This window comes from Lynx canadensis, chromosome E1 (genome assembly GCF_007474595.2).
Source record: "Lynx canadensis isolate LIC74 chromosome E1, mLynCan4.pri.v2, whole genome shotgun sequence".
Taxonomy (NCBI): domain Eukaryota; kingdom Metazoa; phylum Chordata; class Mammalia; order Carnivora; family Felidae; genus Lynx; species Lynx canadensis.
In genome coordinates, this window is record NC_044316.2 from 29,448,059 (window position 1) to 29,475,851 (window position 27,793).

The 27,793-nt window shown below is 51.5% G+C and overlaps 2 long non-coding RNA genes across 4 annotated transcripts in view; one reads left to right on the forward strand and one right to left on the reverse strand.

Moving 5' to 3' along the window:
• Positions 1-71: 71 nt before the first annotated feature.
• On the reverse strand, positions 72-2,041 carry LOC115501138. Its single transcript, XR_003964733.2, has 2 exons — positions 1,930-2,041; positions 72-722 (listed from the first exon to the last, which is right to left on the reverse strand). It is a non-coding gene; the product is annotated as an uncharacterized LOC115501138 (long non-coding RNA).
• Positions 2,042-2,589: 548 nt separating this feature from the next.
• Positions 2,590-27,793, forward strand: part of LOC115501139 — a 139,080-nt gene continuing 113,876 nt past the window's right edge. For 2 of the 3 annotated variants that reach the window (XR_004342888.1, XR_003964734.1), the window contains exons 1-2: positions 2,590-2,901; positions 5,789-5,917. This is a non-coding gene — a long non-coding RNA (uncharacterized LOC115501139). Of the gene's footprint in view, positions 2,902-5,788; positions 5,918-21,671; positions 21,774-23,355; positions 24,794-27,793 lie in introns of those variants that run through there. The other variant, XR_003964735.1, reaches the window with a different exon arrangement.

Here is a 27,793-nt window from a genome sequence, read left to right on the forward strand (position 1 = left end):
GACGCTCCATTGACTGAGCCACGCAGGCACCCCAGATCCACAGGATCTTATGGGCCACCTTCTAATTTTAAGGAGCAGAGCCACACGGTCTGATTGGACAACTGATAAACTACTTCTTACATTTTGTAAATGCTCTGTAACATTGCTGACTGCTAGTGGTTGAATCGGACACGCCCTTGGGAGATGAGGACGCTGGGCTCGTTCCTTGGTGCTGGAGAACTCTAAGAACCAGGGGGTTGCTAGAGGTGCTCAAAGTAGAGGCTGGTAAACCAGGCAGCCAGAAGCCCACCCCGTCTGTCTCTCGTCTTCCCTCTGTCCCACCCTCAGATCCGCTGCGTGTTTACAAGAAAGGCAGTGTGGTACGCTGGAAAGAGGAGCCTGAGGACGCGGGGAGAAACCTCAGTTTACCACCCGTGTTTGTCTCTGGCCTTGGGCACGCCCTTAATCAGCCCGAGCCGTGCTTCCCGCAACTGTGAAATGGAGGTGCCTCATCTCCCTGGCAGGCAGGGCTGTGTGCAGTGAGCGGGGCCGTTCAGCAAACGAGATGTGTTTTTCCTCACTCCTAACCCCGAGTCCCGAACCCGGGGAAATTTCAAAATACGCCATCTTCTGCATAAAGTGTGAGAACCGGAGACTGGCGCGACCTTCTTTATCTTGACATGCCACTCTACTCGGAGAAAGTTCCCCCGTCTTAAGTTAAGCCAGCAGTATCTTGGGTTAGACTGGTAAAATATAGGCAAAGAAACAAGAAAGTGAATATTTTCTTTTTCAAAAAGAAAATTCTCTGTAGGAAAAAAAAAAAGAGCTGGGTTCCCCTGCTTAGGTCTGTGCTGACCTTTTCCTGCCTGTCTGTCTGTCTGTCTCTGTCTTTCTACTCAACAACAGGATGCCCTCCTTCCCCCCCACCCCCCTGGCTGCCACCGAGCGGAGCCGCTCTGTCTGCCGAGCTGTGCTCTGTTTAAAGGAACAGACACCCGTTTCTCACAGAGGAACCATTAGGTAAACAATAATATATTTTTTTAAGCCCAGAAAGTGGCTCAACACTCTCAGCACGGAGTGAATGTCTCTAGCATTCCCCAGCTAGTTTTAGGACAAAGGTCTCCAGGGGAAGGATGCCTCTTTTCTTTTCTTTAAAAAGAGTAAAAGAGGACAACAGGAAACCTTGGCTGAGTGGGGCCGGGAGGCCTGAGGCCGGTAGGCAGGAGCCTTGTCTCGGCCTAAAGAACCCCCACAGGCTGTTCTCGGCACCCCTGGCCCGAATGGGCAGGAGAGGATGGGTGGCTTTCGTTCTGATACCCTCTCTCCCCTACATGTACCTCCTGTTTGCTGAGCACTTCCAGGACTGTGCAAAGGCCCCTCTGACGTGACCTCAGTGCACCCCCCTAATGACACCCAGAGGTATGCATTAGTACCCCTACGTCACAGATGAGGAGACCAAGGCTCAGAAGGATAAAGTAATATGCCCGAGGTCAGAGTTCACATCAGGACTCAAAGCCGAAACTCCGAAGTCCGTTTCTAAACAACATCGACTTCCTGGATCCAAGCTTTTTGAATAACTTGACCTCACCCCATTGCTTCCCAGGAGAGGAAAAGGACCCATTTTCTAGACCCAGAGGAGTGCGCTGCTCTGGGTTACCGGTGGGGTCAGGAACAGGGCTGAGGTTCCCAGGGTCCTGACTCAAATCCCCAGGGCTGGCGGTTTCGTTCAAGAAGAGAAAAATCCAGAGGTGCCGTCAGCACCACTGACTCCTCGTGCGGATGCTCCACTCTGGGACTTGCCCCAGTGAGCTCTTCCTGCCCGCCACCCCCATCTCCACCCGTGGAGGCCGGAGACCTCGGCTGTGCACCCCTGTTCCCCTGTGTTCGTGACAACAAAGAAATACAGCAAACCCTCTTATGCACAGTTTTGCTTTCTGCCCTGTCAGTTACCTGTGGTCAACGGTGGCTCGGAAACAGATGACCCTCTTTCCGAGGGAGCATCAGAAGGTCCACGGCAGCCTGCCGTGACGTCACTTCCTCTCATCACGTGGGCACGTTATCATCTCACATCCTCACCAGAAGGGTGAGTGTAGTGCCTTAAGATATTTTGAGAGAGTCATATAACTTTTATTGCAGTATATTGTTGTAGCCGCTCTATTTTATTGTTAGTCCTTGCTGTGCGTCTCTTACTGCGCCTAATGTAGAAGTTAACCTTTATCGTGGGGAGGCGCCCAAGGCACAAAACATAGTGTCTGTGGGGTTTGGCACTCTCTGTGGTTTCGGGCATCCACCGGGAGTCTTGGAACGTATCCCTGGTGGATAAGGCGGAACTACTGTAATTACCAGAAAAATAAAGCCACAGAATGTATTCTCAAGCTGAGTAGAAAGAAAATATATTTTTGGCTTCTTCAAAATATAGTGACGGTGCCCTGATGGGGGATAGGTCACCTGGGAGGGGTGTTGTGGGGTGGGAGGTGGCGTCCCACTGGCTCTGGGAGAAGGCAGACCCGGGGCGGAGAAGAACTTGCTGGCGTGGGTCCGTGAGAAACCCCTTCCTGGCCATGATCTTTGTTTCCTCATGTGTCACATCTGCACTCCGGGGTTGATGTGGGGAAGAGGGGGTTATGGAAGTCTTCTCTGTGCCAGGTTGTCCTTCTCTCTCCGCGGCAACCCGCAGAAGGGCCGCATTACGGTTTTCACAACGAGGAAAGTGAGGCCAGAGGGGCTCGGCAGCCCTCCCGGGGTCGGCCTGGCTGCCCAGTGAGTGTTCCTCATCAGACCCCGTGAGAGCTACACTGCCTGTGGGTGAAATGTACCAGACACACCGCGCAGGCTCAGTGTGATTCACGTCGTTGGTTCCTTGCCTCCAAGGGCACGTCACAGATGGAAGGCCTGGCTGGTAGGCTTCACGGTAGCTCGATGGTAAGCCAGGCAGAGGGTTTTAAAGCTTCGGTGGAGATAGGGGGGTTTTGACGCTTTGCTGAGCCCTGTGAGATGAGACATGGCGCTGAAGGTTGTCATCTTTGTGAATTATTTGCTCCCTACGCAGACAAGGGAAAACCAAGTTCCTGCACTGGCCTGGAGGAAGGAGGGGCAGGACGGAGCCGGGGTGGGGGGAGCGTTCTTGCAGTCAGTAGTCTGAAACCGAGACCTGGAGCTCGAGGAGCGCCTCCTAGCGGCAGGAGCCGAGCCCAGCTCTTCACAGCCGGCTGCCGCTTCCAGGACAACAGTGGCACCGCTGGGTGTGACAGCTGTGTCCTCCAGATAGCTTCTTGGCCCTGCTCTCCATGCCCGGGAGGCTGGACTCCTGGGCTTGTCTGAGATACTAGCAGGACATCAGAGGCCCAGAAGAGAGAGGTTGGGGGATTTCCTCCCTCCCCTCGGTGCTGCAGCTCTGTGTCCCTGCAGTGGCAGGCCCTAGCGACGGGCCCTTCCAGTGCCTCCAGCTTTTACCAGGGCCTCAGTCCTGGGGGAGGTAACAGCTTTCTTCCTTCACTAGGTTCTCTTCAAATCTCCCTGCAGAGTATGCCTTCTGTTCCCTGCAGCCCCCCCGCGTGGAGACTGCAAGGTGCTTCTTCCTCCGGTTGGCAGAGGGGGAGGCTGAGGCCGGGCACAATAGATCTTGCCAAGGCCAGAGGGCTCATGAGGGCAGAGAGAGGACCCAAGCTAGAATCTTCCCAAATCCACCCCCCATTGCAGAGAGGCTGGCTAACAGGGAGACTTGGCGAGGCCTGCACGGGGATCCCCTTTGTTACTTCCGAAGCCAGCTCCTGGGTGTGGGGGAGGGTTGAGGAAGCACGTGGGGTGGGAGGTCAGCCCAACCGGCCATGTGTCTTTGTCATAAGTGACCTGTGCCTCAGACAGATCCAATCGCTCCGCCTGACCGATGGATTCTTCTATGAGCTAAGCTGGGAGACGGCAGGGAACTATTCCCTGAACCCACTTTCCAGCTGGGGACACTGAGGCTCCGAGAGCTGCAGAGCTGCCCGGAGGGCGGCAGGGGACTTGCAGAGGGAGGTGTTGCTGCTCTGGAGGCTCAGCTCCAATGGGGCTTGTAACGTTTGCCCCGAGAGCCACCAGCTGAGATGAGCAGGTACCCTGTCAAGGACCACCTAAAGCTCTGACAGATGAGAAGAAGGGAAAACACAGGAGGGAGGGAGGGAGAATCAGCATTTTGGGGAACAAATGTGATAAGATGCTAGACCCTCAGCTACCTCACTGTGTCGGCTTGACCACCGTTTATGATGACACACATTGTCCAGATGACGAAACACTGACTGAATAGGTTGAGTAACGTTGCCCAGCTCATCAGTGGCAGGGCTGGGAGTGTAGTTTCAGTCTGTCTGACCCCAGAACCTTCTGTATGCGTCAGCAACACTGCCTGTGCCCAAGAGAAATAAAAAGAGAGGAGGGAGGGAAGACTGAGAAAAGCAAGAGAAAGCCACTAGCTGCTGGACGAGAGGCCCTAGGGAGGTGCTGGAACACTGCAGTGAAATGGTGGGTTCTGGAGGCAGGCTGCCTGGATTCAAATCTCCACGTCTCTACCTACCAGCTGTGTGATAGTTGGATATGTTGCTTAACTTTTCGGCGCTGTGTTTCTTCACGTGTAAACAGAGATAATAGCACCTGTGCTGGCCTGGGCCTGTTGGCCTTGATAATCCCTCTGTACCTTCCCCCTGCTCGGCATCGAAGAGGGACTCACCCTTGTGGTTGCCAGCCTCCAGGAAGGTTTAACCAAGGGAAGGGACTGACAGAAGCTTGGTGAGCAGGGTTGGAGAGGCCAGAGTGTTCTTTCTCTCCCACACTGCCTCTGGTCTCTGGAAGCGGCTCCTTCTCCTTCATGGTGTTTACCCTTGCTGCACAGGGCCGCTGTGATTCTGGCTTCTGGATGATCCCAAAGCCGTAACACCCGCTCTCTCTGTCTGCCCAGCCGTAGCTGGGGGCGGCGTAGAAGCTTCTTCCTGTTGCTGCCCTCTGATGTTTGGCCTCTCTGCTCTTCCAGCCCTAAGAAAGCCAATTCTCTGTATTACATTTTTCTATTCAAAGGACTCAGGGTGATTTCTCTTTTCCTAATTGCTACCGTATACGGTTGATGTGAGAATTCAGTAAGTTAATCAACACCCAAGCACTCAACACATGTTAGCCTGCAGTCTCGTCATTGCCGAGGCCCCAGATTGTCCAGCCCGGCTCACATGTTTCCGAACCGTAGGCTCCTCTGTGGCTCTCTCCCCCTGGGGGCGGAATACTCTCTGCGTCCATTCGTCCCCCCTCGCCTAAGCACCAATGCCAGCCAGTCACCTGCGCTGTCTGCACCCCGCGCGGCAGGTGTTATTATTCCCATTTTACAGATGGGGAAACAGGCTCCGAGCCATGGTAGCTGTTTGCTCGAGGCCGGGGCGGGGTGGAGATTCAAACTCAGGTTTGTGAGATACCATAGCTGGAGTCCTCACCGCCATGTGGGGCCGTGGAGAAGCTGCAGGCCCATTTTCCATGAGTCAGAAGGGAAGCTGGGTTGTGTTCCTGAACTTTCTTGTAGAGTTTCCCTCTGGATGCTGCTAGCACTAACAGCCAGGTGTGTGTGTGTGTGTGTGGGGGGTGTGGGTGGGTGTGGGTGGGTGTTGGGGGTTCTCTCTTCCTCCCCTAGGTCCTGCTGGAGCTGATCTGACCCTTGCCACCTGTGGTAAGGGAAATACCGGATCTTGACCTAGAGTCTTTACGGGTTAGCTGAGGGCGCCCCTCCCTGAGGTGGGGGTACAGGAGGGTGCCATACTAGGAAGGAGGAACTAAGAAGGGGTTTCTCTTTTACCAGAATCCTGGTAGCCACATTTGTGGATGTGGAAAGACACCCACAGTCTGTTGTGCTATGAGAAAAGCAGGCTGGAGGACTGCACGTTGACGACGAGCCTATCTGTGCAGAGCTGGGCACGTGTGCATGTCTGTGAGTAGACAGGTGCCTGGGAGCCGCACGGGCACACACGGAAACTAGCTCTCTGTGGCAGGGGGGATTTTGCATTTTTTAAACGTTTTTAAACGTTCCTGCATGACTTGACTCTTTTGCCAATCAGTAGTGAGTCGATACCCTTGTATTAAAAGAAAGAAAGCCCCTCAAGGATTTCCACCTTAAAACTCCAGGAGTGGACTTATGTGGATCATGAGAAACTTAACAGAAACCCATGGGGGAGGGGAAGGAAAAAAAAAAAGAGGTTAGAGTGGGAGAGAACCAAAGCATAAGAGACTCTTAAAAACTGAGAACAAACTGAGGGTTGATGGGGATGGGAGGGAGGGGAGGGTAGGTGATGGGCATTGAAGAGGGCATCTTTTGGGATGAGCACAGGGTTTTGTATGGAAACCAATTTGACAGTAAATTTCATATATTAAAAAAACAAACAAAAAAACCAAACAAAAAAAACCTCCAGGAGTGGAAAACAGAGAAGATGTTGCAGATGCGTGCCTGCTTGCAGGGTCCTCAGCCAGGAAGGTCTCAGGGAAGTAAGTTGCCACTCAAGACAAGGACAAAAGGCTAGGACTTTCTTCTTTTTTCAGAAAGGGGGATGTGATCAAGCATTTGGGCTGAGGGAAGGGTGCCCACAGCTGGGGAAACGACACGGATAGCAGAGGGGGGTGTGCTCCTTGGTGGGACAAGGGCTTAGGGAGGTGGGGGTGGGGTGGAATCTTGACACAGGTGGTGGGATTAGCCCCGGACAGGGGGAGGAGGACCCCTTGCATGCAGCAGGAAGGGCAGTGTAAGTGGGCAAAGGTCGTAGGTGGGGTGGCAGGAAGGTGAGGGCGTCCTTTCCTGATTGCCTCTATTTTCTCTGTGAAGTAGGAGGTGAGGTCATCCCGTGAGAGTGAGACGGTCAGCATCCCAGGCTGGGGGCTCGCGGGGCCGAGGGAGGTTTGGAAGGTGCTGTGGGGGATCGAAGAAGGGCTGGCTGGTGGGGACCAGTGGAGGGACGGTCAATCTCTGTTGAGGACAGCTGCTGTTAGAGACCTTTCATTTGGACCTCGTCCAAACGTCCTACTCTAGTGGAATTCTGGTGTCTGGAGCTGGCAATGGAAAGGGCACATTGTTAGGCTGACTACACAGCTTTGAGGCTTTATGGGTTAATGTGACTGGGGGACAAGGTTGGGAAGGGTTGGCAGTGACCGCAGGAGAGTGGGTTAAATGAGGAATCGTGACCCTTGGGCCACCTAGGAAGGGAGGGAACTCAGCATGTAGGAGAGAGCAGTCTCAAAGAGAACAAAGGCTGGGCTCTGAAGGAGTAGATGGACGGGAGGAGGGTGTCTGCTGTGGCAGGGGATGAGGTGCTGGTGTGGGCAGTGGCAGCTTCCCGAGTGACCGTTGGGGAGGGAGTGGAAATGGACGGGAGTCAAAGTCTTTGAATGGAGGCCAGGGTGAAGGACGGGCCATCCCCGTGTTGAGGTGGAACTTGGAACGGAGAGGGAAAAGTAGGAGCTAGGAGCCTCAGGGAATGGATGTCGGGGAGGGACTGGGTGGTGGCGAGATCAAAGCCGTGAGAGGAGATGGGGAGGCTCAGGATGGCCAGAAAGAGACGTCTTTGTTCAGGGTGGGAAGAGCAAGACAGATGAAGTCTGGAAAGTGAACGTGTGGGAAAAAGACCAGGTTCTGGGTCCTGGAATGTCACCGGGGAGCCTGGAGGCCACGAAGCACAGTTCGCAGTGGGGGGAAATCGAGACAAGAGGAGAGGACGTGCGATGCTCATGGCTAATTAGCAGCAGAGACCATGTGCTCTAACACTAGGCGAGAGCTTCTTCCCTGTACTGAGACCACAGAACCACGAGCCTTTAGTGCTGAAAGTCATCCCGAGAAGGCATCTGTAGGCCAATCCTTAGGTTCCAAAGCCGAGCAAACAGCAAATTGGGAAAGTTCAGTGAAGCTTAGCAGAGCTGGGACCAAACCCAGGTCTCCTGACCCACGGTTTGTGCCCGGTGCTGGCGTGGGATGGGGGAGAGAGTGGGTCCGAAAGGGAACGCAGAAGGTAGAGCGTATGGATGTGTAAGGGGGTGCGTGCACGCGCGCATGCACGTGTGAATTCACACGCACAGGTCTGTATTTGTAAGAAAGCTGGAACCAGGACTATGTTTCTCTTTCCCAAGAAAAACACGTGGCTGCCTTTGGAAAGGGTGTCAGTCAATGCTTTCCTTTGCCAGGAGTGGCGACGGGAGAAATGAGTCACCCCATCCCGTATCTCCTGATTCCGAAGGATGCACACTGGGGAGGCAGCTCCGAGTATGCTTTGTGACCTCATGGGGCACCGGAGCTGCCTGCGTGTGGCCATACCTGCTCGAACCAGCAGGCTTGCAGGCCCACACTTCCCCTGGTGTGCTGGCACCAGGACGCCCACGCTGGGCACACGTGCTTGGTCAGGCCTGTGGTAGTCTGCTGGGCTGGCCCTAATAACGCACCATAGACTGGCGGGAGGCGGGTGCTTACACAACAGAAGCTTATTTTCTCCCAGTTCTGGAGGCTGCAAGTTTGAGACCAAGATGGCAGGGTTGCCTTCTTCTGAGGCCTCTCTCCTTGGCTTGTAGATGCCCATCTCCCTGTGTCTTCACACGGTCTTTCCCCTGTGTGTGTCTGTGTCCTAATCTCTCCTGATAACGAGACCAGTCGTATTGGGTCAGGGCTTACCCTAATGACCTCATTTTACCTTAATCACCTCTTTAAAGACCCTATCTCTGGGCGCCTGGGTTTAGCGGGTTAAGAGTCTGGCTCAGGTCATGATCTCACAGTTTGTGAATTCAAGCCCCGCGCCGGGCTCTGTGCTGACAGCTGGGAGCCTGGAGGCTGCTTCGGGTTCTGTGCCTCCCTCTCTCTCTGCCCCTCCCCGGCTTGTGTTCTACCTCTGTCTCTCTCTCAAAAATAAATATTCAAATGAAGCCTAAAATAAAATAAAATAAAATAAAAGACCCTATCTCCGCATACAGTCATGTCCTGAGGTCCTGGAGGTTAGGACTTCAGCATTCAATTTTGAGGGACAAAATTTAACCCCAAACAGGATTATTTTGGTGGCAAGGCACAGAACCCCACTCAAGTTAACCAAGTAAAAAAAGGGTTTATTTGTAAGGATGAGGCCACTCAAGGGGACTGTGAACTAGAAAACAGCTCTTTCCATTTCATTCCTTCCTGAGGTGGTGGTTTTAAACTATGGTTACAAGTTCTTTGACACCCCGCTGCCATAGAGTGGTGGGTTCTATATCACGCCTCTTGAATTTGGGTGGGCTTATGACTGTTTTGACCAATACGGCATAGTGGAAACGATGCTCTGCCACTTCTAAGGCTCCATCACGAAAGGCCATGCAGCTTCTAGCTCTTTCACTGAAATACTCACTCTTGGGGCCTTGACCTGCCTGTAAGAAATCCAATGACCCGGGGGCGACTGAGTGGCTCAGTGGGTTAAGCATCCTACTCTTGATTTCAGCCCACGTCATGAGCCCCGTGTTGTCAGGCTCCATGTGTTGACAATGAGAAGCCTGCTTGGGATTCTCTCTCTCCTTCTTTCTCTGTCCCTCCTTTGCTCATGCTTCTCTTCCTGTCTCTCAAAATAAGTAAATAAACTTTAAAAAGAAAAAAAAAAAAAAAAAAGAAACGAAAACCCAATGACCCCGAAAGGCCATGCTGGAGACACCATAGTTAGGCATTCTGGTTTACAGAATGATATATGATATATGATAGGATGGTTGTTGTGTTGAACCACCAAGTTTTGGAGTAGTTTGGTGTGCAGATAGATAAGCAGAGCACCGGAAGTCTGCTTTTTTCAGCTTTTCTTACCTATGGGTTTTTCCTATTTGCTCACATTTCCTGCTCCCCTGTAAATTATCCGCCCAAGTTTTTGCTCTAGTCCCTACATCTCTGGGATTAGAGTCTCCCTATTAGTCAAAACGCTGGAGAACCTGATCAGCCAAGACCAGGGGCAGGGCCATGTGTTATGCGGAATAGGTCACGGCTCTTGGAGGTTGGGGCCCAGCAGACCCAGAACCTCATCTACAGTGTCCACTTCCACGGCCCGTCTGAGTCTGGCCCATGAGAAGTTGGTACCTCAGGCCTCTCTGAGAATGTACTGCCCTTAGACCACAGCAGGTTCTTCCAACTCAGAATCATGTGGTCAGCTTTAAGACGGAAGAGGGTCCTGTGATCAGCCAGTTTATTCTCTGATCCAAACGGGAATTCCTTTGATGATGTCAGAAAGATGAAATCTCCACAGCCTCTTTTTGATATTCTCCGGGCTGGAATTCATCAGGCCAGCTTATCAGGTAGCACATTGCCATCCTGCCTTCTGCTTGTTCAAAACGTTCCGCAGGTGGGGATGAGACTGCTTTCCCCCGTCTCTTACTCATTAGGCTTTGTTTGTCCTGTCCTCAGCATCATGTGAGTAGATGATTCCCTCTTTTAGCAGAAAATCTTTGAAATACTTGAATCCTTCATTTTAAAGTTTAATTCTTACTTACTTACTTACTTACTTATTACTTTTGATTTTAGAGAGAGAGAGACCATGAGCCGGGGAAAGGGGGAGAGGGAGAGACAGAGAATCTTAAGCAGGCTCTCTGCTCAGTGTGGAATATGATGTGGGGCTTGATCCCATGATCACCCTGGGATCGTGACCTGAGCTGAAATCAAGAGGTGGACGCTCAACCGACTGAGCCACCGAGGTGCCCCTAAGTTTTTTTGTTTTCTTTTTTTTTAGTGGAGTATAGTCGACACACAATGTTATGTTAGTTTCAGATGTATGACATAGAGGTTGGACAAGCCTATAGTTATGTTGTGCTCACCACAAGTGCAGCTTCCATCTGTGAGTACATAACACTATCATGATAGCATTGACTCCATTCCCTGTGCTGTGCCTTTCACCCCTATGACCTATTCATTCCATAGCTGGAAGCCTGTATCTCCCACTCCCCTTCACCCATTTTGCCCTTCCCTCCACCCCTTCCCTCTGGCAACCACCAGTTCATTCTTTGTAAAGTTTTATCTCTTCGTAGCAAACCTGGGACTCAGGAATAATTATCAGAATGTGTGACCAGAGAGGAGGAGGGGGAGAGAAGCTGATTCGATCTCACTAGGAATCGAATGAGTGCAGATAGGGATTGAGTTCACTTTCTCAACTGCAAATTCTTTTTGATCATATACCTGTTCTTTAGAAAAATGTCTGGCTCCCCCCCCCCCCCGCCCTTTCTTTAAAAAAAAAATTTTTTTTAACTTTTATTTATTTTTGAGAGAGACAGAGTATGAACGGGGTGAGGGAGGGGGGCGGGCAGAGAGAGAGGGAGACACAGAATCCGAAGCAGGCTCCAGGCTCTCAGCTGTCAGCACAGAGCCTGACACGGGGCTGGAACCCATGAGCTGTGAGATCATGACCTGAGCCGAAGCCGAACGCTCAACCGACTGAGCCACCCAGGCGCCCCTAACGATACCCTCCCCCCTTTCCTGTGTTAGCTTTGTAGGGCTGTCATAACATGACCACAAACTGGGTGGCTTAAAGCAACAGGAATTTACTCTGTCACACTCACGGAGGTCTGAAGGGCGTTGGTAGGGTTGGTTCCTCCTGGATGCTTTGAGGGAGGATCCATTCCGTGCCTCTCTCCTAGCTTCCGACAGTCCTGGCAACGTTTGGTGTTCTTCAGTTTGCAGACGTGAGCATCACCCAGTCTCCACCTCTGTCTTTGCTGGATGTTCTTCCCCATGTCCTCTGTGTCTATCTATGTCTAAGTTTTCCTCTTCTTCTAAGGATATCAGACATCGGATCAGGGCCCACCCTAATCCGGTATGACTTCATCTTAACTAATGAAATGTGCAAAGACTCTAATTACAAATAAGGTTATCTTCTGAGCGTCCAGGTGAACATGAATATTTTGGGGACACCCTTCGACCCAGTATGTTTTCCTTCCTTCCTTTCCTGTCTCCCTTCCATCTTTCTTTCCTTTGTTCCTCCCTCTCTCGTCTTCTTTTTCTCCTTCCATCCATATCTCCTTCCTGAAGCACAATATAAACACCTGGTGTACTCAGAGGGGGCGCCGTGCCTGGGGGAGCACGTGTATTATTTGGTAGGGGGTCAGAAAACTTCCAGAAAGCAGGGACCATGTTGCCGCTTGTAGAAGACTAGCAAATCACTCAGTGCTAACATCTTTATTAGATGTTTTAGCAAGTGATACTCAAGAAGAAGGAGAAGGAAGAGGAGGCAGTAAGAGGAAAAATACAGGTCGTGGGCTGAAGTGACTCCGGCACTTGAGTCTGGGGAGCTCAGGTGGAGGTGAGAGGCTGTCCTCTCGAGGAATGAAGACGAGTCAAGCAACAGGGATGCCTGCCTTTGTCTGAGATTCTCTCAAGGCCACGCTCAGTATGAAAGCCGTGTTGAATCCCTCTAGACTGATGCTGGCCCGTAATGGCCACGAGCCACAGCGAAATGAGAATGAGCTCCGAGTGCAAAATACACACCAGACTTCAATACTTAAGTATGAAAACAAAGAATGTAAAATATCACATGAGTAATTTTTGCATTGATTACATTCTAAAACAGTATTTTGGATATAAGGGGGTTATACGAAGTGTATTATGGAAATCAATTTCACCTGTTGCTTTTTATTTTTTAAAAATGTGGCTACTAGCAAATTTCAAGGGACATACATGGCTCACTTATCTTTCTATTGGGCAGTGCTGTTATGGGTTCAGAGTAACATGGTACAAAGCTTATCTGCAGGGTGTGAACGTTGGCTTCGCCATTGACAAAGTGTATGCTCCTGGGCAAGACTCTTTGCTTCTCTGGGCTTTGTTTTTCTCCCCTATGGAATGGGCATGACGTGGTCATGATTCCTAGCCCACCACCCTCCGGAGGTCCCTGTGAGCATCAAAAGAGAGAATGCATGTGAGGAGGCTTCATGACTGTAAAAGGCAGACAGATGTGTTCTTAAATTTTTTTTTAAATGTTTATTCATTTTCTGAGAGACAGAGAGAGACAGAGCATGAGTGGGAAAGGGGCAGAGAGAGGGAGACCCAGAATCTGAAGACAGGCTCCAGGCTCTGAGTAGCTGTCAGCACAGAGCCCGACATGGGGCTCGAACTCACGAACCGCGAGATCATGACCTGAGCCAAAGTCGGACGCTCAACCGACTGAGCCACCCAGACGCCCCAGACAAATGTGTTCTGATCAGCATCAGCTGCCGTAGCAACAATGACATCTACATCAACACCGCCACCATCACCACCATCACCGTGAGGATTGCCTCCTCTTTCAGCCAAGAGACTCGGGCCACCGGGGCAGGAGCATAATACCAGACCCAGGGTAAAACACAGCCCACAAGAATTTCTGCTTTCAGCTCTTCCCAAACCCTGTGGCTGGATCGTAAGTGACTTGCCCTCTGCCAGCTGCCAACAGGGCTTTTGTCTGCTCGGAGGGGGTGGGGTGGGGCAGGTCTCCGAGAAAAATATGCTGTCCACCTAGTACTTCTCAATCAATACGGCGTTTATGCATGCTTTTGGATTAGAATAAGCCATCCCACTTTTTTTTTTTTTAAAGCATTTCTGTTGCATCAGACCACCAAAGCATTTCCCCTCTCTTTTTTTGGCCACCAAATATTTTTATGATTTTCCACATAAACAGCTAGGGAAAATGCTAGCAGCCACTCAGGCGGCAGTGGCAGGCACACTGTCTCCCATGAGAGTAGGGGATTAAAAAAAAAAAACACAAAAACGCAACAACAACAAGACCAATGCCTAGGGGGTGGGGGGGGGGTGGCAAGGGAGAGGTAGTTGGTCTAAGATACAAGGATTTCTATGAATTCTTCTTGGGAATTCTGGGATAATAAAGTAGCAGTCACCCTGTGGCTTCAGGCAGTGATGCTCTCACTTTTGAAAGAGTGAAATCTTTGCAGATGGAATTAGGCATTGGTGAGGTCAGGAGGTGGGTGGGAGCGACCCCACCCATCTGAGACCTGCCTCCTTCTGGTCCCCTCTCTTCCCAGCCTGACTTTGTGCCCCTCCCCCTCCCCTCACTAAGCGAGAATCACGGTAAGGTTGGGGGACCTGCCTCCTGAAGGAGACTGGGTGCAGATGGCCACAAGCTCATGGTAACTATTGATTATTTGGTCTTTTTTTTCCTCTCTTATTTCCATCCCCGGCCAGCTTTCCCAGAGACATAGCGGGGCCTCTCGTAGCCAGCCAGCTGCTCTGTGCTGAGAGATTTAAAATCCCGCAATTGATTCTGACTGTGTCCAGAACAATAGGCGTCTGAATCTGATTTATTAATCTTCTGGGGAGTGAGGGAGGCGGGCTTCATGTCCAGGCTGTTTACTGCGATGACAATGCGCAGGGCTCGGACTTGCACTTCAGCCGGGTTCATTATGGGCCGAAGCCCTGGGAGCAGCAGGCAGGGGACACTTCCAACCTGAGTGAAGCTGTGAGGACCCACCGCACAGAATCAGGGGAGAGGTGTGGAGGGAGCAATAGGAGGGGCAGGGTTGATTTAGGGAAGATCCCCAAATGGGTCACCGTGAGTGTCTTCCTGGGGGGTGGTGGGCGTGGCTCCCAGTGGATGTGTGGTACAGTTCATCCCATTATCTCCGTTTTGTGGTTGAACCTGTAGGTCTCTGGAAGACAGAAGCTGGCTACCCGGGGCTAATGCCTTCCTTCTCAAAAGCCGAGGGCTGGCCGACAGGGCCTCTGAGGAGGTTGAGGGGCACGTGGCTAAAGGCACATCCTCAGCCCTGAAAAATCCGGATCAAGGAGACATGGTGTCACCCCAGCATGGGCCACTAGACTGGATGACTGGGCACTCGGCAGGCATGCGGTCACAAAGCAAACCATCTCACCCCATGAAGAAGTGACGATCCTTTAGTATTCGAAGGTTTGCAAACGGAAGACAGAAAGAAACCTGTCTTTCCAATTGGATTGCCTGGGTCCCGATCCTAATTCTGCCGCCTATTGGCTGTGCAATGTGGGATCCTCCAAAAGCCTCAGTTCTTCCAACTCTGAAATAGAGGAGAAGAACCTATTCTGTGGGGTTGCTTATGAGGATTAAGTGAAATAATGCATGCAGAGCTCCTAGTACAAAATAAGACCCGAATAACATTTGCCGTCACCCTTGGTGGCATCCTCATTGTCATTGTTTTTATTATTGATGGTTCTGCATGGCCCCAGAGAACAGAGGCAGGAGCAATGGGTGGGAACTGCAGGGTGGCTGCTAGTGGTTAGACTCCAGAAAGAACAGTCCATTAGAGCTGTACAGAAAGGGAATAGGAAGAAGGGAGGGTCGAGAGAAGAGGCGAAGGAAGGACATAATGGGGGAGGGAGGCGGGAGGGGGCTCACGCCCTTGGACTGTAGTGGACAATTCTGCAAAGGACAGTGATAAGCCTGATGGAGGCAGGAGGTGAGCCCAACTCCAGCCGGGGCTTAACCCCAGTCTGTGTTGGGGTGTCCAAGGGAGCAAAGAACAGAGAAGCTTCCGCAGACACCGATCGCTGAGAACAGAAGTCTCCTTCCCCTCCCTTCTCCCCACGGTGGCCGGACCCCTCCCCAAGGCTGGCCCACAAGGTCAGTGAAGAAATGAGGTCTTGACATTCTTGAAAGGCTAGGGTTGCTGTTTGGCCTGTGTTCAAGGAGGGCTTCCAGTCCAAACAGACTGCTTAGGAAACTGAGCCTGGCGTGACTGCGGGGGAGAGCCCTGCCCAACCAGCAGCAGCCTGCAAGGGCTGGGGGTCTTCTAGAAGCAGGCATCCTTCTTCTTCCTTCTCCCTCATCTCTCCCAAGCTACATGGCTGATTCTCATTCCGTCCCTTCCCTCCTCTCGGCCTGTGCCATCATGGCCTTTGGCCCAACCTTATCTTCTTTCCCCTGTATGCAGCTCTGCTCCCAGCCTGGTGGATGGCACTGGGGGGGACTGGCTGCGAGCTGGAGCCCCAGACGCCTATGCCAACCTTGACCTCTTCAGCCCAGGACCTCTTCACTGAGTGATCTGCCTCCTGCAGCCTCGGGTTCTTTATTTGTAAAATAGGGTTTCCACGCAGATTTGGGGGGATAATAGATGCCCCCAGCACGGTGGAAGCTGTGATTATATTATCATTGCCATATTGTCAGATAGGAGGGAGCGATGGAGCCCGGCCCTCCTTGCAGGCTTAGGAAGAAGACCGCAGCCTGGAAAGAGACACCACAAACTGAGGGTAAGACAGGGCAGAGGAGGAGAGAGATTGGAGGGGGGCGGGGGAGGGGGCGTTGTTAATGAAGTTCATGCTAAAGATACTTGGCGGCAGTGAGGCCACAGGCCTGTGGCTGGGCACCAGGCCCAACCTCGAGCCTCATTTCCATATGCGGGTCAGCCCGCGGCATGTTTATAGCTCGCTCTCCTCTCCAGAACTCTACCAGGAAGGGCCGGCCCCCCAGGTCCGTGGGAGGGAGGCGGGCCCTGGCTGTGGGAGGTGGGCCGCGCGCCTTTGGCTGGGAGAGGACGGTTCCCATCAGAGTCAATTACCGGGCAGGCCCCCGACGACGTGAGGTCAGTAAGCAGGCCCGGCACCTCGGGGATGTGTGAATGATGTAGGTGAGATCTATATGTGGGGCTGTCCACACACGGCTGTGCGGTTATAAATACACACAGACCCAGTCGCGCAGCGCTGTGGGTGCCCAAATAGCTCAGCACGCAGCTATATATGAGATGTAAACACACAGAGTGGGCCTGTGGTGCTGGCCGACCTCCCCGGAGATCTTAGGCAAGCGCTTCCTTCCTCCTACCGCACAGGGCGGCCCGGGGGCTCACAGGCTCGCCCTGGGGCTGTGAACCCAGGACGCTGGTGAGAAGGCGCGCAGCGGAAGTGCACAGCCACGTCTTTGGGTTGGTAGTGCTTCTTTATAAATAGACGGTTTTCCGGAGGAGAGGCATCCTTCTCTTCCTCCTCTGTGTCTCTCATCTCCGTAAAACTGCCTAGCCATCCCCTCCTCTCCGCTTATGCCCCCACGGCCCTAGATCCCGCCCACCCTCCTTCACCTGGGGCTCAGTGATGGGCTGGTAAATGTTTAACGGTGATTCTTTGGCGGGGGCGGGGAGAAAAGCCGTGATCTGTAGCATTTGCCCATTTCTGTGGTGTAAATATTCCCACGACTGTCAGCTTCAAGCGGCTAGTGTGAGGTCACAGAAGGCAGAGTGGGGGAGGGAAGGGGGAGGGTTGCGTGCCTCCTGGCGTGTTGTGTTGTAGCGTCTCCACCGTGGGGAGGCACTCCATGTGAGCCATCTGAAGAGCAAAGCTCATCGTAAAATGTCATAAAATAATGAGAAAGTGATGAGCTTTTGAGTACTTACTACCTCTGTTTTAAATGTAATCTATTCAATTGTAATTTGATAAAATCTAATTGGGAAATAATGACTGTATTCAACAGCTGGCTCACGAAAGCTCTTGACCATTTAACAGGTGGCTTTTGCAGGCGTATCAGCAGGACCAGAGCGTCACCGCCTGCACTAAAGCCGCTGTCTCTTAGTCTGACTACCACCAGGCTCTCTCCGTTGCTGAGTTATGCTCCTCGGCTGCAATCCTGATAACCTAATCTTACCCAGGTTAAAGCTTACGTGAGCAGCCAGCGTCCACCCTCACACGCACCGCTTTCCATTTACCAGCTAGACTGTATCTTTGTGTGTTTTCCAGACTTTGAGAAGACTTAACACTGTGGAGCCATGTTTACTGTTACCCTAACCCATCCCTCCACCTTCCCTGGCGCGTTGCCAATTCAGCCTTTAAGACGGGTAGGCCATGGGCCAAATCTGACCTGCTGCCTGATTTTCTTGGGCCTGTGAGCCAAATATTTTTTCTTTTTTTCATGTTTATTCTTAAAAAAAAAATTTTTTTTTAAAAAAAAATTTTTTTTTCAACGTTTATTTATTTTTGGGACAGAGAGAGACAGAGCATGAACGGGCGAGGGGCAGAGAGAGAGGGAGACACAGAATGGGAAACAGGCTCCAGGCTCTGAGCCATCAGCCCAGAGCCCGACGCAGGGCTCGAACTCACGGACCGCGAGATCGTGACCTGGCTGAAGTCGGACGCTTAACCGACTGCGCCACCCAGGCGCCCCAAAAATTTTTTTTTAAAAAAACGTTTATTTATTTTTGAGAGAGAGAGAGAGAGAAAGTGGGGGAGAGGCAGAGAGAGAGACACACACACACAGAATCCGAAGCAGGCTCCAGGCTCCGAGCTGTCAGCACAGAGCCCCACGCCTGGCTCGAACTCACAAACTGTGAGATCATGACCTGACCCGAAGTTGGCTGCTTAACTGATTGAGCCACGCAGGTACCCCAAATGTTTCTTCATTTTAGAGAGAGAGTGTGAGCGAGGGAGGGGAGAGAAAGGGAGACAGGATCTGAAGCTGACTCTGCACGGACAGCAGGGAGCCCGACGCAGGGCTCGAACTCATGAACCCGTGAGATCATGACCTGAACTGAAGTCGGATGCTCAACTGACTGAGCCACCCAGGCACCCCTGGTTTTTATATTTTTAAATGATTGAAAAAATTACCAGGACTAGGCAGAGAGGGGGCTGGGGATGCTGTCCTGCAGGACCTTGGAGAGAGGTGGCTGGACCCTGTCCCGTATGGCCTTGCAGGCTGTGGTAGGTCCCTGTCCTATGGGACGCAACAGAGAGGTGGCCGGGGACCCTGTCCTGTAGGAACTGGCAGAGAGGTGGTTGGGGACTCTGGTCCTTGGAGAGAGATAGCTGGAGACCCCTCTCCAGTTAGGAAGCAATTGCAGAGATCCTGAGAAAAATCTTGACTTGCACGAGGGTGTAGCATTGGAGATGGTGGAAAATGTCCAGATTCTGGGACATTTTGAAGGAAGAGTCAGCTGGCTTTTCTGATTGTGTAATGGTCATGACGAGATGAGGCAGAAGGGTATGGAAGTGACAACAGCGTGTAGAAGCTGCCGAGCGAAGAGATAAAATCTGATCGGGGATGAGGGGAGGCTTCTCAGAGCCCTGCAGGCCGAGGGAAACATCAGAAGATGGAGAAGGGGGAGAGCATTTGGCAACACGACAATGATGTGAGTGGAGTCGTGTAAGTAAACGCGTGCTAGGTGAGCACGGGGGGTGGAGGGTGGTCCATTGCAGTGGGTGGTGGGGAGCAGAGAAGTGCCGTGGGAGGTGGGCCTGGGTCATGCAGGGCCTGGTCAGTGTAGCTGAGGGTTTAGAACCTTTTCCTATAGGCAGTAGGGAGCCGTTGAAGGCTTTTGGTAATGAATGACACTGTCTCCGATGACAGCCTAGGAGGTCGGCTTCAAGAGCAATGAGGCTTCAAAGCAGGCTTCAAGGTTGGCTTCACGGGCAACAAGGATACAAGGTAGGAAGCCGCTGTCGTGGCCCAGGTGTGAGAGGATGAAGAGATAGACCGGGGACTGACCCCGTGGAGCCGGCGAATTTTCCAAAGCAGAATTTACAGCGTAGTTGATCCGTTGTTGTAAGCCAGGAGGGTAGGGAAGCTACAGGTGGCAGCACGAGTCCTGGGGTCCGTCTATGGCTCCGTGGTGATACACGGGTTAGTGGAGCCCAGACAGGCTTCCGGGGCACGTTTAGGACATGCTAAGTATAAACACGTAATGCATATAAACTTGTTAAACGGATGAATGAATCAAGGTCAGACTCTGAGTTTTGTGGTCAAAGAGTAAAATCTCCCCTCACCTGACCCAGTCTCTCAATGACTTAGATTAAACTGGACAATTTACGGCAGCTGCTGCAAGGATGCTTCCCTCTGCCCCGCCAGACAGGTGCTGTGAGGAACCCAGAGGTGGTGGGGAGGGCGTTTGTTTTTTGGGGGTGACTTTAAAAAAATAAACTTAGGGGCACCTGGGTGGCTCGGTCGGTTGAGCGGCCAACTTCGGCTCAGGTCACGATCTTGCGGTTTGTGAGTTCAGGCCCCACATCGGGCTCGCTGCTGTCAGCACAGAGCCCGCTTCAGATCCTCTGTCCCCTTCTCTCCGCCTCTCCCCTGCTCGCGCTCTCTCAAAAGCAAATAAAACATCAAACAAAAGTAAACTTAAAAAAAAAGAAACCCAAACTTGTAATCAAAGTATAACAGAAGTGCAGAAAACTGCACACACGTAAACATACAGCCCCGGGGGGATTTTCACCAGGTTATCACACCTTGTAACCAGCACCCAGATGAAGAGCAGAACATTGCTGGTGCCCTGAAACCTGGCTCTTTGGTGGACATGGTGGAAGCCGTTCTGGGGACCTTCTCTCCTGCTCTGGCTGACAGCCTTTCTTCCTCTGGGTGGCCCAGGCTCCCTGCTAGCAGTCTTGCTCTCAGTAAGCCTGGCCTGGGCCAAAGCCCAAACTCCTGTCCCAAGCATCTGAGCAGGGCCAGCCGTCATGAATGGGAGTCACCCCCCACACCCCCATGCCTTCCTCTTCTGTCCCTTCCCTCCCCTCCATCTCTTGCAGCCTGGGCCTGCAGGCCACCAACAAGAGCCTTCCCCTGCTCAGCGGTGAGGGGCTCTGGCCTCAGCCATGGAACAGAGTGGTCTGTGGGTGTCAGGCCAAGTCTTTGTAACTATAGACCCCTCTTGAGTGGGATCGCTCAGAGCCGAGAGAAAGTCTCTTGTAATCTCTATGATATTTGAGACACAGGAATTACAAACCTTGTTTTGATGAAAACAATTGCAGTTACTTTACTGAGCACTCACTCCCAGCCAGCATGAGTTCTGGGCCCCCGTCACCTCCTTTCATCCTCCCAACCTCCCTTGCGGCTGCTGCCTGTCTGTTTCCAGTGGGGGCGTAAGTTTCCTCACACTCATCATATGCACAACGAAATTATAGCTCAATGACAATTCTTTCTCCCGGATTCTGTCTTCCTTATGAAGGAAGGTGGAAAGGAAAAATGCCCTTAAATTTTGGCTCAATCAGGTAACCTTAGGTCCAAGCCAGTAGCTGACGGTGTCTTTGGGAGCTAACCTTCAGCTTGGACTATTCAGGTACCTGCTGTGTCTTTCGGGATGCCTCCCTGTTCTTTGTTCCTCTCCGGGTTGGTGTTGGGTGAGGACGCTGCAGGGAAGGAGGTGGGCCTGGTATTGATGCCTTTTCAAGCGGCAGCGAGTGGATGCATTGATCACAGAGGAGGGCTCCGGGTCAAACTTGATGGAAGTGAATCCAGAGCAGTTCCTCTACTTCCTCATCTGCTCCATAAAATGCGGATTTTTCTGGAAGCAATAGTCAAAGGTAGCATCCAGGAGAGGGCAGCACTGAGGCACAGGGCATGGACTCCCTGGGAGAAGATTGCATCAGGGTCTCTGGGCAAGAGAAACCTGGGACGGAAAGATAAAGTGACCGGCAAGTGGCAGACATCAGCCTCTGGCTATGCTTCCCACAGACTCTGTGGAGGACAGCATGTGGGTCACAAGCTGCCCTTCCTCCAGCCAGGGGTGCCTCTCATCTGTGTCAACCTGCACAGGGTTCTCCTTCAACAGAGTGAGCAGCAAGAGTGACTCTCAGGCAGGCGGAGAGCTGGTACCCTCCCACTGAATCTATAGTTGCTAATTAGCATCCTACCACCCGGAACCCTGCTGGCATGTGGGCCCTTCTTGCCTGAAACTGAGACCTGAGGTATAGAAAGGGCAAAGGCCAGTGAACGCCCCTGAAGCCTACCATGGCCTCATCAATTTCCCCAGTCTCGCAAGAGAAGTCACGTTACCCCTTCTCCCTTCCCCATCAGGTGCACAACTAGGAGGATGGCGTGCATTATCCCCTAAGACCCTGGACTTGAGGTGTTCTTGGTACCACTGCATCCGTAAGGGGAAGGGACAGATTCTCCAAGGTATGAGGGAACTTTTCTGGAACTGGTAATGGTGAGAATAGGAGCCCTAATGGCGTTGGTGGTGCATGGGCAACCCTGACCTTGGGGAGCCAGCTGTATGTACCTGGACTGGCCCGGGAAGCTATAGCAGGCCATGGCTCCCGTACTCTGCTGGAGGCTGGGCTGTCTCTTCACCTCTAGCCACTACCAAGGGAGGGCGGCAGAGCCTCAGGCTGGGCCTCCTGCCGGCTCCTGAGTGGGCAGAGCACAGAACACTTAAGGCTGTGCATGAAACAACCTCAGTGCATGGCTGGAGTCTGGCCATGAAATGCCAAGATACACAGGCACCACTGTTCCAGCCCAGGTCCCTGGGGACTGGGGCTCCAGGGAATGAATGCCTGCACATTACCTCCTCCTCAGCAACCTGAAAGCACTGTGCACGGGCTGGGGAGGGCACAACTGGGAACTGGGATGAAGTTGACCCATGGGCTGTGGAGTGTGGCTTCAGAAGACACCATTAGGAGCCGAAGCCAGAGTCACTAACTAGCAGATGGTGGGACAATGTGTTTTTGTGAAAGGGCTGAGCAGAGAGGTAACAAGTAAATATCTGTGCTGAGGTTTTGGAAGAGTGGGGAGGGGTCAAAGACTGGAGCATTTCCCTGAGGTGTTGAAATGAGACATGTACTGGGGTATGGTGGAGCTTTTTATAGAGAAAGGACCAGTTTGGACCATCCATCCATCCATCCATCCAAGCATCCATCCAAGCATCCATCCATCTTTCCATCCATCCACTAAGCCATTCATTCATTCAACAGCACTTAAAATATTCAGGAAATTTGCTGAGAGCAGTGAGGGATATAGAGTAAAATAAGGCCAGTCCCTCTCTGGTCTCTATCCCCCAAATATAGTGAAAGCTAGTCTGGGGCTCAAGGAATAGCCCGTAATGGCATCACATCTCACATTAATACCCTCCAAACACCTGCCTCTTATACCCGTCTGGAGAAGAATTACAGTGCCAGGATTTTTGAATATCTGCCACAGATGCTGCCCTGGGTGCTTTGAATACACGCCCTCACTTCGTGTTCATGACAGCACTACAAGGGAAGCAAGATCTGGAAAGTTGAAGGAATTTGCTGAAGTGACTTGCTGTGTTGGTGAGGAACGGAACTGCAGCATGACCTCAGACTTGAGTCTGAAGTAGACGCTTACTGTTGGCTACCCGACTGCCTCTCTACTTCACGGGATCCTGGGGCTTGGTGGCTTTGAAATCCCTAGAAGGCATGGGTCAGTGTCTGCAAGGTACAGCCTTTTTATCTCCAGCCCCGAGAGTCTATGGTCAGATCTGTAGGGGCAAAGCGAACGCCACCCTGTCATCAGCAAAAGAAACCATATTTTTGTCTGGGTCGCATATGGGATTTTCAAGCAAATTGCCGTGCTTAGTATTTTCTGAGTTTGCTAATCTCTAGTAAGTACCTAATATGTAGAGTGCTGTGATGACTAAGTGGACTGATGCATATGAAACATTTAGATGGATGCCTGGTGTGTAGTAAGTGCTCAATAAACATGAGTCATGGGTATTGCCCACACTTCTGTTTCCATCCAGCTTTCCGGGCTAACATACCTGCAAAACTGACGGTGCAGCTCCTTCCTATTAGAGACCAGGACACCCACACAGGGAAGCAGACCTTGCCCGGAGTTGCTCAGGATGCTCATCAGTCTGCAGTGCCAGGAGAAGTGCTTCTGGAAGGGGAGCCCAGGCTTGCTGGGCAGATGACCCCAGAGGGTGCCTTGACCCATGGGTGGTGCTGAGTTACTGCCCGGAGCTGTCTCCTTCCTTCCAGCTCTTGGAGTGCACCTGGAGCAACGGCCAGCTCCCATTGTGCAGGAACCAGGTGTCTACTTTGTGGCTCATCTGTGGTCCCCATTCCCTTCCCCTTTCCACCGGACCAAGGCTGGGCTGCTGCGGAGCCAGGGTGATGTCTCAGCATCTCTGAACCACAGGGACCGGCACCTGGTCGGGATCCAGTAAATCTTTCTTTGAGAAACAAGGAGGGATTGCTTGGGCACTAAAGAAGCAGCTATGCGGTCTGTGCATATGTGATACTAATGTGAGGCCAAACCAATGGGAGCAAACTGGGGTGCGTCTAATATTGGGGATTCTCCGTCAACAGAGTGAAGAGCAAGAGTGAGTTCACAGAAGGAATCAATGTGTTCCATGACTCACTGAGGGCTGGGTGCGATCAGGGTGTGGAGACCCCACAAGGACCCCATGATCATTTGAGTGAATTATTTGTCTCTGTCACTTTCTCTTTCTTTAGGTTTGGGCTTCTTCAGGCCAGGAGCATCACTGATGTGTCTCTGTGCCCTGGCAGCTTCACACAGAGCCAGGCACAGATGGGCAAGGCCATATAGAGCTGTAGTCGGGAAAACTGCCCCTGGAAGTCTGCAGTCCCCAAGCCACTGGGGACCCCCTTGTTCTCCCAGTTCTGTTGCTTCTGATCCCACCAGACAGACCTCTTTTTTCTAAGCCCATCCCTGGCCACTTCATTATCTTCCATGTCCCCTCCACACCTCCCCTGCCCCACCCCCCAACAGAAACACAAGGAGCCCGGGCTCTGAAGAAAGAGTGCCTGCCCAGATTTGATCAAGACACAAGTGAGAGGCAATGATTTGTGAAGAAATCCTGGTCCTGTCTAATGGAATTTTCCCAAAATAAATTCATGTAAACAACTTCCCACAAAGAGGCAGTCAGGGGAGCTGGGTGTGTAAACAGCGTGAACAGTCACAAGTACTATGGGCTCCAGGGGTGCCGTGTCGTCTGGAGGGGGGGCGGTGGGGAGACTCCCTTTAGCAAAACACCTTTGGCTCCAGTCCTTCTGACATCATAATGTCAGCCAATTCATTAACTTAAAAAAAAAAAATCCTTATTTTACTATCATCCCCCAAAACGTAGCAACACCACTTTGTAGCTAAAAAGACTGCAGGATGGATTTTGTTTAAATTTCTCATCCCATTTCCAAACGAATTGAACTGGGAGATGATCTTCATGTCTAGAGAAGGTGGGGGCAGGAATGGGGTGGGTGGAGAGAATGGGGAGAGGAGAGTGGCTGGAGGAAAAATCCCTGGAGAAAATGATGTCTCTTTGGTGCTCAGTGATGGATATGAAGAAACTCATACAGTTCCTAGAATTAAGATGAAAATCTGCTCTTCTTAAGGCACTCAGAAGGACACTGAACGCTTGTGGCCTGGATGTCTCTGGCCACGTCCAAATGGAAGATGGCTGGGAGCTGGGCCGTGTGTATAACCCTGCAGACCAAGCTTCCGGAGGGAAGTATGTGCAGGGAATCTTTGTGGACACATCTTTCCCCCAGACATTTTTCCCAATCCAGTCTGACGTTCCCAAACCTGAGCTGTTTTCAGGATCTGGGCGTGATGACTTTCTCTCCTTCCCATTACTGGAGCCTGGTGAGAGACTTCTATTCAAGTTCCGGCCGGGCCACTGTTATGCTACCTTGAGACTTTTAGCAAATTGCATAACTTCTCTGAGCCTCAGTTTCCTCATTTATGAGGTGGGAACCTGGATAACATTCACAGCCCTGTGTAATTCAAGGAGGTGTCAAGTTCAAGTAGGAAATGGCTGCAAAGTTGAGGGATTTTGATTATCATAATCAATTTGATTCTGATTTTTGCTTAAGCTCTATGTTGGCTCAGTTGCACGTTGCTGAGAAATCCAACCTTGCAAAAGGCAGAAACAGGGAAACGGGAAGAGTTGGGGGGCGGGGGGAGTACCTGGAGGCAGTGGGAGGAACCAAGATGTCCCTGGTAGTTAGAAAGGGGCACAAGGGAAGTGGAGGCTATTGGCCCCCAGCCGGGCTGATGTACCCCACGCAGGGCTGCGGAGGATCTTAGGACTGCTCCCTGCTAATCTGTTCTTTTAGCCAAGCCAGAAGTCTGCTTGGTCCGATGATGAAGATGCTGACTGTGGCTATTGGCTCTGCGTTTTAATCTTTTGCCCCCTGGAAAAGAGTTGTACATCCCCACTCTCTGCCGTGTGACTTTGTAGCGCTCTCCCGCTGTGGGCAGAGGCTGCTTCCTCACCCCATTGGTGTTGGCTTGGCCACCTTGACTTGTTTTGGCCAATGAGATGCTAACGAGGCATTCAGAGGCCTTAAATGTGCTTGTGCAATTTGGCCGCTTGTGCTCCCAAGATCTGCCACGAAAGGAACATGTCCCAGTAGCTGCTGGTCCGAGAAGAATGTGTGGATACACGGATAGGCCTGCACACCACCCAGCGCCCAGAGCCAAGTGCAGCTGATCTATAGGCTGCTGTGGAGCTGCCCCGGCCGACAGAACGGACAGTGACACAAATGCTTGTTGGTGTAGGTCATTGAGCTTTGGGGAGTTTTGCCGGGAGGCATTGTTGCAGTCTGACACGCTGATAATGAGGCTGATAACAGGCAGTCCTCAGTCTGTCGGGTTCCATGAGAGCCGAGACTTGCTAAGTGAGAACATGGGTCTGATGTCCATGTCTCCGTTAATATGGTACCATGCAAAGTGAGGCTGGCCTATAAGGATTAATAACACATTTCCTTAAAAAAAAAAATCAACAACAGAATATATTTGTCACAGTTGTGGGGACTGGAAGTCCACGATCAGGGTGCAGGCACGGGCGTGTGAGGGTTCTCTTCTGGGTCGCAGACCCTTGTATCCTCGCATGGCAGAAGGAGCCTGAGAGCTCCATGGGATCTCTTATAAGGGGTCTCCCATTGAGGGGGGCCTCCACCCTTATGACTTGAATCAGCCCCCTACAGGCCCTACATCCTAATTACCATCACAGTGGACATTAGGACTTAATATATGAATTTTGGGGAGACACAAACATCCAGACCATAGCACTCTCTAAATTCTCCTCCGATTCCTTGGTCACAATAGATGACCTATCCATCAGTGTTCCCGAGAAAACAGAGGCCATTGGGATGGAAACTTTCTCAACTTGACACCACACTCCTCTCAAGCTAAGGGACCTTATCTCCTTCTCCTTCTCCTATCAGAGAGGATTGCCCTTCTATTACATCCTTTATCTTTGCTCTTAAACTTTATTTTAGAAGAAAAAAGATAACAAGGGAACAAGAAACAACTCTCCCGTAAATCCTTGATATCCTTCTCTTTACAGTCCAGATTCTGCAAATAGAATTGATTTTCATTCGCTCCTCAACCACCAGAGTCCAGCATTTCCTTGAGACGCCTCCTGAAAATTTCAATGAAGAGCTCAATCATGCCTCGGTTGTTTACACTTTAGGGATATCTTCTATTCTTTTTCATAGCGAACATTTCCTTTTTAAAAAGCATCAGACCCCCCACATTTGTAGAACACCAGATGCCTATGACAACATAGAAAGCAGGATGCCATATAGCTTAACGAGTAAGAGCTTGGCCGCTGAAGGATTCTGACTTCGCTACAATCAATCTTGGGGACCTAGGACAATTTACATAGCTTCTCTGAGCCTTAGGTACTTCTTCTTTGTAACAAGGATAATCGTTTTGGTGAGAGGGATGTGAAATGGGTTATTAACACTCTCAGTACAGTGCCTGCACCTGGTAAGTGCTTAATAAATGCACTCATTACTATTAGATATTATTTTGAATGTGGAATGATGTTTGTTTCCATTAAGCAATGTCTCCATTAAAGGCCAAACACTGTGAGGACGTAGGTGGCTGTGGGGAGATATAAGGCCCATTTGCTGGGAGCCTTCTCAGAGGGGAAGGTCATCTTATCCCTACAGGGGGACAAGGGGAGGATGTCACCAGGGTGAAGTGATGACATTCTTCAGCATTCTTGAGTTCTTTTCCTTTATCAAAAGTCTCTTCTCTCTCTTGTCATCTGCTGCAGAGTGAGGCCAGTTGCCACTGATGGACCTCTAGGAAACAAGGCTTATTTTTCTTGAAATAGGAGTGAGTGTTGAGGGACAGAGAAGGAGCCATTTGTTTGGAATTAGGGCCTGTGGGCCGAGGGTCCACCAGGTTGGGATTATGGGCACGAG